This window comes from Lolium perenne, chromosome 4, assembly GCF_019359855.2.
Source record: "Lolium perenne isolate Kyuss_39 chromosome 4, Kyuss_2.0, whole genome shotgun sequence".
Classification (NCBI taxonomy): domain Eukaryota; kingdom Viridiplantae; phylum Streptophyta; class Magnoliopsida; order Poales; family Poaceae; genus Lolium; species Lolium perenne.
In genome coordinates this window covers 188,247,114-188,257,366 of record NC_067247.2, presented here as the reverse complement: position 1 = coordinate 188,257,366, position 10,253 = coordinate 188,247,114, and the positions used below count along the sequence as shown (strand labels likewise).

General features: G+C 45.2%; 1 long non-coding RNA gene across 1 annotated transcript; it reads left to right on the top strand.

Annotated features, from left to right (window-relative positions):
* The first annotated feature begins 277 nt into the window (after positions 1 to 277).
* Positions 278 to 770, top strand: LOC139838789 (uncharacterized). Its single transcript, XR_011756644.1, has 3 exons — positions 278 to 391; positions 493 to 562; positions 669 to 770. It is a non-coding gene; the product is annotated as an uncharacterized lncRNA (long non-coding RNA).
* Positions 771 to 10,253: the final 9,483 nt, after the last annotated feature.

The following is a 10,253-nucleotide window of genomic DNA, read 5'->3' as shown; positions in this document are numbered from 1 at the left end:
TGTGTACGCTATACATTTAATTATGCAGAATGAAGAAGCTGGAATACAAAAGAGGCAAGCTCCTACCGCTGGGGTTCATAGACCCAAACACGCTCATGAAGTTACGGTTCGACGGTACCCCAAGGACACAGAGGACAACATCGTAATGTTTTTAGAGAAGCAAGCAGACAAAGAGGATATATTCTTTCCCTACAACTTCAAGTGAGTGTTATATATAACATACATTATGCTTGTGCACCTTCCACTTTATTCTCGTAATCATTGAGCTATGCTTGTGCAATTTCCACTTTATTCTCCTAATCATTGATCTTCACCTTGGAGTCGTAAACGTCATGGACTCGAAACGTAAAGAATATGCGGAATGGGCGGACATGGCTGCCATCCTCCAGAGGTAGTTTCAATCAATTTCGTATTGGCATCTTCATCTGCTCTAATTCGAAGATATCATCAACTAATCAATTACTCATTTACTCATTATTTTTTGCCGGGCAGGGCTTGGAAACGGTTCATCAATACTGTTCCGGGTGAATGGAAACCGGAGCTTACATTTAAAGATTACCCTGTAAGTAGTACTATATATATAGCTATGTCCGTGAAACTTTATATATGATATTTACTTTCAATACGATGCTTGATTATTAGTTTGATCGAACTATTTTTTCGTAAAGTGTATGAGGCAGGAACAAGGGAATAACTTATGTGGATACTACGTCTACACCTTCATGCGTGACATGTCCTGTCCCAAGGGTGGGGATGCCCAAATACACCACACTCGTGTACGATAACAAATTTTCACAATTAATCTTAATTAGTACCATCTATTGTATTGAGTTCCATTCATATATATTGATCTCCTTTTTTAAATATAGATGACACGCCTGCGGGACACTCTCATAACAGCGGATCAAATAAAAGCAATTCAAGAGGAAATCGCGGGATTCTTTATTACCGAGGTCCTTACCCCAGGTGGAGAGCACTATCGGAAGATCGTGACGGTGGAGGATATTCGTTCAGGAGATGTTGTATTGTAAATATGCATGCATTACGTGTACTGTGTTGACTATGTCGTGTACTGTTGACGATGTCTATATATATTCATGACGATTTTTTGTGGTTTCTTGAATGATATATATGCATTGCTGAAACTCTGCCGCGGCAGAAACGCTTCGCTTCTCTCGCCGCAGAGAAACGCTGGTACAGCCTAAATCTGTGCCGCGGCAGAGAAATAGCAATTCTCTGCCGCGGCAGAGAAACCTAGGCCCGGTTCGTACCACAAACCGGGACCAAAGGCCTTCCACCGCGAGCTCCCTGGCCGCACCACGTGTCGAGGCCTTTAGGCCCGGTTGATCTTTGAACCGGGACTAAAGGGTACCCCCTTTAGTCCCGCCTAGTTGGTCCCGGTTCGGGAACCGGGTCTAAAGGCCCAAATGGACCGGGCCTATTGCCCCGTTTTCCACTAGTGGAAAGTTGAGGCAATTCATAATGGCCCACACCAACAACGGTTGGACAAGTATGAAGTTACCACGGTCTTGCCAGTTTTTGTAGAAGGTTTTTGAAAGATTTTAGTACTATTGCTTGCCCTTGAACGAGCTTACAAAGAAAAATGTTCCCTTACTTTTGGGGCAAAGCACAACAAAATGCTCTTGATGAAATAAAAAAGAAACTAATCGAAGCGCCACTTATCGTTTTACCAAATTTTGCAAAAAACATTTGAGATAGAGTGTGATGCAAGTGGCCTCAAAATTGTGGCATGCTTATGCAAGACGGAAAACCCGTTGCATATTACAGTGAAAAGTTAGACGATGCTCGTCTAAACTATCCTATATATGACAATGAACTTAATTTATGCACGTGTTCGAGTTCTTGAAGTGTGGAAACACTATGTTTGTCCAAAACAGTTCATTATTCATTCGGACCATGAGTCCTTGAAGTATTTGAAAAACCAATCAAATTTAAACAAAATACACCCTAAATGGGTCGAATTAATTGAATCATTCCCCTATGTAATTAAATACAAGAAGGGAAAATATAATGTAGTTATTTGTAACATCCCAAGTTTCCAATAAAAGGAACAAGAGAGAGAATTCAAGAATCCAAAAATCAGAGCCAACAAAAACTTTTTCTCATCATATAGGACTATGCATATTAGCTCACCTTATTAATTTATTTGAGTGTGCTTTTGCCATGATGCTTGTTTGTGTGTTACTCTCATTCTAAAACCCTAGCAATGATCACTTGATCATCCAAAGTCAAATAAAAATAAAATAGAAAAGAAATTCTAAAAATCAACTTCACACACACATATGGCCTATGCCATTTTTACAAATCTTTGATCTAGACCAATTTGGTTTGCACCATTAGTTGTAAATGGATACTGAACACATATTAACACTTTTGGAAACAATCAAACTCAATTCAAATCAAATTTGAACCAAATTTGTGATCACATGTGATTATGGTCATGTGAGGCAATTTCAGCAAGATACCCACTTTGAGCCCCTGGTTTTCAATTTTCTCTTTCTACACTTGGCCAACTCTTTGTACCTTCTCCAAGATCTCATCAAGGACTACAACTTTGCTCAAGACACCCACCTCAAACTCTGCCTAGAATTCAAATGACAATCAAGCCAAGATGAGACATTGAAACAAAACTATCATATGCAATTTGAGATTTTGCAAACCAACTCCAAATTGAACCAAACCACCTCCATTCTACTTCTCTTATTATATGATTACACTCCATCAAAAATATTTCTCTTGCGGGCATTACACCAAACACCTTGCAGGCAGGGTGAAAAATTGAGCCCATACTCCATTTTTACATTGGACTTGGTCCAACCCTGCCCTCTCTGCACTTCTGGAGCACCCTCTCACCTCACTGCACCCTCTCATCCACTTGCCCGCACCTGTGCTTGACCACATTGACCAGAGCATGCCATGCCGTGGCATGGCATGTCCATCTCATGCCATCTCCTCACCGGATCACTTCTGGCCTGCACCGCCATGTCCCTTCTCTTCCTCTCACCTCCCTGGACACGCCCGTGCACTCCCTTGACCAAGACCGAGCCTGCACGCGCCAGAACAGCCACGCCCAGACACGCCCAGGAACGCCCATGCACGTGCCAGTGCACGCACGGCGAGCGCCCTGGACGCGCCAGAGCGTGACGCGCGCCGACGCTCCTCGCCCTCACTCACCTGCTCCACTCGCCAGTGAACGCGCCAAACGACCAGCAACCTCACAGACATCGTCGATTGACCGCGGGAACGCCATGGCCAACGTCATCGTCGACGCGACCCGCCATGGTGCTGAGCATTCCCATCAAGCGCGCCATCGCTACAGAGCCCCTGCCGCGCCACGATCGCGCGCGTCAGCTTCTCCAGGACACCAGCCACCGTACGCGCCCACACCTTGCCTCTTCGCGACCTTGGAACGGTGACGACGATGATGACCCCCGCTCCGCCCTTCGGCCACCTCCCGCTCCTATAAAAGGAGGGCTCCTCCCACCAAATTGAGCACACCATTCTCTTCCTCTCATCCTCACAGCACTCCTCGCCACCTCAATTCCACCAATTAGTCGCCGGAGGCCTCCAATCGCAAGCTCGCCGCCGCCGCCAGTACACGGAGTTCGCCGGAGCAGGAGGCCACCCCAGGACGAGCTGCTGCTACCAGGGAGATCCTCGCCCTCGATAACGTACCTCCGCACATCTCCGACGACCGCCGGAGCTCCGACGAGCTCGCCGACCCCCTACCGCTGCCGCCAGTGAGTTCCTCGCTCGTCGTCGACGACGACGCTTCTCGACCGTGCGATCGCGTTCTAATCGCACGGCTCTCCTCTCCCCGTACCGCTTCGGGCGTTACAGCCCACAGACAGGTGGCCCCCACCTTGTCAGCTGGCCCGCTGCGCTGGACGCAGTACTGGGCCGGCCCAATTCCTTTTTTTTCTCTGCAGCCCAGCTAGTTTCCCGCGCCAGCCCACAGTTTGAATTCAAATTTGGAAAATAGAAAAATACCCTAATCTGATGCAAACTTTGAAATTCAATAGGGACAAATCTACTTGGCCAAATTTTACAAACTCGATATTGTTGGAAAGCTTAGGATTTTATCTACACAATGCCACTGGATAGAACCCTAGATCTATTGTAGAATTAAAGGGACAAAATAAACAAGGTAGGGGCTTTTCTGCCTTATAATAATTCTTAAAATTTAACCATAAATGATTTTCAGTTAATTCCACCTCCAATAATTCACATTTCACTTATACTAATTGTTTCTACAAAAATATGCCATGCTTCCTTTGAATGATCATGGCTTAGTTGATTTAAATGACTTTATGGCTATTTCTAGTCAAAGATATTGTCCAAAACTAATAAGAAATCTTATGAGAGAGTTTCTCTCATTTAAATCTTGTCACCACCAATTCCAAATGAAGTAGAGACTCTGGTCAATTAGGTCTCATAGGAATTGTGGGTGATATTAAATCTTTGCTATGCTAAAACTAAATAGTATGAGGTGCTCACCTCATTTAAATCATTTTCTCAAAATGATAAGTGTGAAGAGGTTGACTTGGGTCAACCTAGGTCACATATTATGCATAAGAGAAATTAAATCTTAATAAGATAATGAGAGGAAATTATTTCTCTGAATAATTCAAAGTAACATTTAAGATTTGTATGAGAGGAAATTATTTTTCTTAAATAATAAGAAAAACACATCCCCCAACTTAATAGTAATATGTGATGCTAGTTTAAGTGTGTGAACCATGTTTGTGCCTAGTTAAGTAAATTAGTTTGGTGTGATGATTGTGTACTCCGTATTCGTATTTTAGACGCTAGTACCGAGGAGTACCAGGAGGAGGAGGAGGTCTACTTCCAAGGAGAAGAAGACCACTTTGACCAATTCCCCAACCAAGGCAAGATAATACTCTCGCAAAGTGCAAAGCTCACCATGAGCAAGGCATTACCCCATCTACTTATGCTTATGATCCTATTTCCCAGTTTTACTTTACAAGCTTTATTTACCTTTGTTTTATCAAAGTACTTTTTGATTCATGAATTACCTGGTTAGTATTGAGTTAGTACAAGAGTATCAAACCTAGCCTAGAAGCAAAGCAAATACTTAGCACCCCTCATACATAGTTGCTAGTGCTAAATTAAAAAATGACTACTCTAGATGGGAATATGTGTTTATGAAATGATGATGGTGAAAACCTTGGAATGATGAGTCATTTCCATTGAAAGATTTTGAAGGTGAATATGACATGAATTTGACTTGGTGACTTTGGGCTAAAAACTGATGATTGAATTGGATGCGATACCTTACCAATATTAAGTACCCCCACAATACCTGATTATGGGTAAGGCTTAGCTGGAAATTTATGTGTCTTAGTATGGGTTCCCTCTGAACACACGTCATAGGGGTTACGCTTGCGGCTGCCTCCGTGGTTGAGAAATGATGTGAATTGAGGTGAATTGTACGGCCAAGCCCTGTGCAGTTCCCGGGTTAACAGTTGGTTTTCACCGGGAGGCCAAGCTCATGGGGAGAGGTGCCTATACTAGGGTGTGTAAGTGAAAGGTTAACGGTTGATGATCCGCGTACTGAGTTACGATTATTCGGGGTTTTATCCCTGACGGATGAAATCAAATGTTGTGGCACAAGTGTGCAACCTCTGCAGAGTGTAGAACTATTCGAATAGCCGCGTCCGCGGATATGGACAATTGGAAAGGCCATACTGTTTCCGTCATCAGAATTTATATCCTTGTGACTGGTGATTTTTTGAACTTGAACTTGAACGGTGATTTTTGAGTTTTGAAATCACAACAGAGTTGTGGGAATGACACTAATGTTCCCACTTGAGTTAGTTAGCACATGAGGAGTTGTTTACAAAAAGGTTTATCAACTAAAATTGGCTTTATGCAAATAAACTTAGAGCTTAAAATACTCTCTATGGAAATGCTAGTACTTACTCTAGTATTAGATTGCGAGTACTTAAAGTACTCACGGCTTTGTCCCTGGCTATTCAAATGGCCAGAATATGAAGCCGAGCAGCAGTACGAGGATGACGATCAGCAGGACGTCTACCACAACTAGGAGCTTCTAACGTCAAGCGTTGGCCTGTGGACTAGAGAGTCCTTGTATCTTACGCTTCCGCTATGAACTTGTGTTTGTTCGTTGGTCATTAGATCAACTATTCGTGTAATATGGATCATGTGATTCCAATTTGTAAGACATTATGGTTTGTAATGAATGATGACTGTGATACTTAACTATTATGCCTCGCAACAACAATTTCCTGGGATTGCGATGTATGACATAATAGGCATCCGGACTTAAAAATCCGGGTGTTGACAAGTTGGTATCAGAGCCATTGTTTGACCTTAGGAGACCCTAGTTAGAAATGGACGTTCTGAAAGTTTAGTTTCAAAAAAAAAAGGAATGAAGTATTTCTGAAAATTTAAGTCTTTGTCATCTCCTTGAGTTCTTTGGAAAAACAAGAAGTCATGCTCTTCCTTAGAAATATAACTAAAATTTTGCCACACTTGTTCACTTCTCTAACTTAATCCTTTACTTCACTTTCAGATGGAGCCCGTGAACACGAAGTTTTACCAGCTTGGGAATGGGGGAAGCTTGATCTTCGAGCACGACCTCAACGCCCTGTCCGACCACCTTGGTCACCCGCACCCGGAGTTCCACGGATCTCAGATCACGGACCAGCCAGGAGGCGAGCTGCAGTGGATCATCACCGCTGACTTGAGGGGCAAGATGGAGCCTCCCACTTCTGAGAGGATCCTCTTCTCCTTCATGGAGAGCAACTGGCTGGACGGACTTGCCCGCGCCCTGCAGGAGGGACTCGCACGCCTGTGCGGGATGAGCGGGGAGGCGCTCAAGGACCCTCGCTTTTCCCACCTCGCGAGGCGTAACTCTGCTGGAGAGCCCATGGACATGCCATCCCACCCGGAGCTGAAGCACCATGTGGAGCATCTCGATTTCATGCTGTACCACACTCAGCAGGATCTCGACCACTCCCGTGAGTACGCCAACCAGACTCACGCCCGCATCATCGAGCAAGGAGACGCCATCAAGATGCTCGCCAATGACCGCAGGACTCTCCGCCAGCAGCGGGCGAAGAAGGATGCTACTATCACCCGCCTCCGCGCGAAGATAGCAGCACTCAAGGCCACTGTGAAGGCCCAGGAGGAGCAGATGAAGAAGATGGAGGAAGATGGAGATGACATTCAGGGAGGAAGTGCCTTCCTGAGTGACGACGATGACTTTGAGGATGATGAGAACACTGAGGAGGAAGACTATGAGTTCCTCGACGCTGGAGAAGATGGCCATGTTGACATAGAGGTGGATGAGGATGAGGAGTAGTTCACTTATGCACTATCGTAGGTGTGAGTTGTATCCCGCCCCATGTATCGTAGATTGGAGAAGAAGGGTTCTTAAAACCCTTGGTGTGTTAGCTTGTAATGTGTGTTGTTTGCTATGAATGAATGTATGTTTGTGCCATCATAAAAAGACTTCAAGTTTTAAGCTTTTGAACTTAAACACAAAACAAGCCATAGAAAATTTCCCTCTTATCTCATGATCTATCTCAATGCTCAGATGGCCCCTCCAACTCGCAACGCGAATCAAGACGCTATGATGCAGATGTTGCAAGTTATGCTTGAAGATAGAGAAGCAGAAAAAGCTGAACGGCAAGCCAACCTTGCAGCACTTCAACAGCTTGCCAACAACAATCAAGGCCACCATGATCATCCAGGATCCAAGCTCAAGAACTTCCAGAATACCAACCCGCCAGTTTTCAGCAAGACTGAGGAACCACTTGATGCAGATGATTGGCTCCAAACTATGGAGAACAATCTAGAAGTAGCTGGAGTTGAAGAGAATGAGAAAGTGTTGTTTGCCACGCACTACTTAGCAGGACCAGCAAGAGCTTGGTGGACAAGCACCCGTGCCATGAACGCGGGACAGTTTATGACTTGGACTGATTTCAAGCTCAAGTTCAGCAAGTACCATGTGCCCCCGGGTCTGATAAAGAAGATGAGAGATGAATTCCGTGAACTGAAGCAAGGCCGGATGTCCGTGGTGGAATACCGCGACAAGTTTCTCACACTGTCAAGGTACGCCCCGGATGAGACCGACACTACTGAGAAGAGGAAGGAAAGGTTCCTGAACGGACTGCATGATGAGATGCAGACTGTGTTGATCAACATCCCCTTCGCCGACCTCGAAGCCCTTGTTGACTCCGCCATCCAAATGGAGGTCAAACTGCACCAAGCCAGCGAGAACCGCAAGCGCCGCATGATGAACCAGAGTGGGCCTAGCAATGCCCCAAGGTATCGCCCCAACTCAGGAGGAGGTTTCAGGACCAACAAGCCCAATGCACAGATGTCACGTCCGGTTTATCAAAACCGGAGTGGAGGAAACCCCAGGCCAGGAGGCCACCACAACAACAGCAACTACAACACCAACAACAACTTCAACCGCGCTCCGCCGAGAGCCCCCAACAACAACAACAGCAACAACAACACTAACACCGCACCAAGGACCGGGAGCAATGCAATCCCCGTCGCGAACAAACAAGACAAGACCACCATCACTTGCTATGAGTGTGGTGTAGTGGGGCATTACTCCAATGAGTGTCCCAAGAGGCTCGCCAAGCTCGCAGGCAACCCCGCACCACCAGCTCAAGAAGAACGCCGTGTCTCCACCGGCAAGAAGTTCGCCCCCAACAACCCGAACAACCGCGGAGGTCGCCTCTACCACATGAATGCTGAGGAAGCCCAGGAAGCACCTGACGTGGTGCTGGGTATGTTCTCTGTTAACTCAATACCAGCAAGAGTGTTGTTTGATTCTGGAGCATCGCATTCGTTCATTACAGAAGATTTTGTGTGCAATAGTAAGATTCAACCAATCAGCTTGAAACATGTCATGGTAGTTCAAATACCTGGATCAACAACTAAAGCTAGAAAATTTTGCAAAGATGTACCCATCAGAATCCATGAAATAGACTTTTATGCTAACTTGATTGTTCTGGGAACAAAAGGATTGGAAGTAGTCCTGGGTATGGATTGGATGGCGAAACATCATGGATTGATAGACTGCGCCAAGAAGGCCATCACCATGACAAGTAGCACCGGAATAATAATAGAACACTTGTCTGAAAAGCTACCCAGAAATTTCACCTGCAACCAAAGTGTAGCTAAGCCAACTCTGGATCAAATCAGTGTCGTTTGTCGATACCCAGATGACTTTCCGGATGATCTACCCCGAATGCCCCCGGATCGGGATATCGAGTTTATCATTGAGTTAATCCCTGGAACAGGACCTATAGCCCAGAGAGCCTATAGCATGAACCCCGCAGAGTTAATGGAACTGAAGAACCAACTGGATGATATGCTGTACAAAGGTCTGATTCGACCAAGTGCGTCGCCTTGGAGATCACCAGTTTTGTTTGTGGATAAAAAGGACGGTGCCACTCGTTTGGTTACGGACTATCATAAGCTTAACGATGTCACCATCAAGAACAAATATCCCTTGCCGAAGATAGAAGATCTGTTTGACCAGCTAACCGGTGCCCAAGTATTCTCAAAGATTGATCTGAGGACAGGTTACCATCAACTGAAGATCCGAGCAACATGTACATTCCAAAGACTGCCTTTACCACCAGATATGGATCAGTATGAGTACAATGTCATGTCCTTTGGACTGACCAATGCCCCCGCTTACTTCATGAACCTCATGAATAAGATCTTTATGGAATTCCTGGATAAGTTTGTCGTTGTCTTCATCGACGACATCCTTATCTACTCCAAATCCGAAGAAGAACATGAGCAACATTTGGAAGTGGTTCTAGAAACCCTTAGGCAGCATCAGTTGTACGCCAAGTTTAGCAAATGTGAGTTTTGGTTGAAAGAAGTAGGATTCCTGGGACACATCTTGTCTGCAGGAGGAATTGCGGTAGATCCCGCAAAAATCAAAACCGTTGAGGAATGGAAAGCCCCAACCACCCAGACTGAAGTCCGAGCATTTCTGGGATTAGCGGGATATTACCGCCGATTCGTTGAAGGATTTTCAAGCATCGCCAGACCAATGACTCAACTGCTGAAGAAGGACCGGAAATTTGACTGGAATGACAAATGTGAAGAAAGCTTTCAGCTGCTCAAGCTCAGATTAACCACAGCCCCAATATTGATCATGCCCGATGTCACCAAGCCATTTGATGTCTATTGTGATGCATCCAAGACTGGTC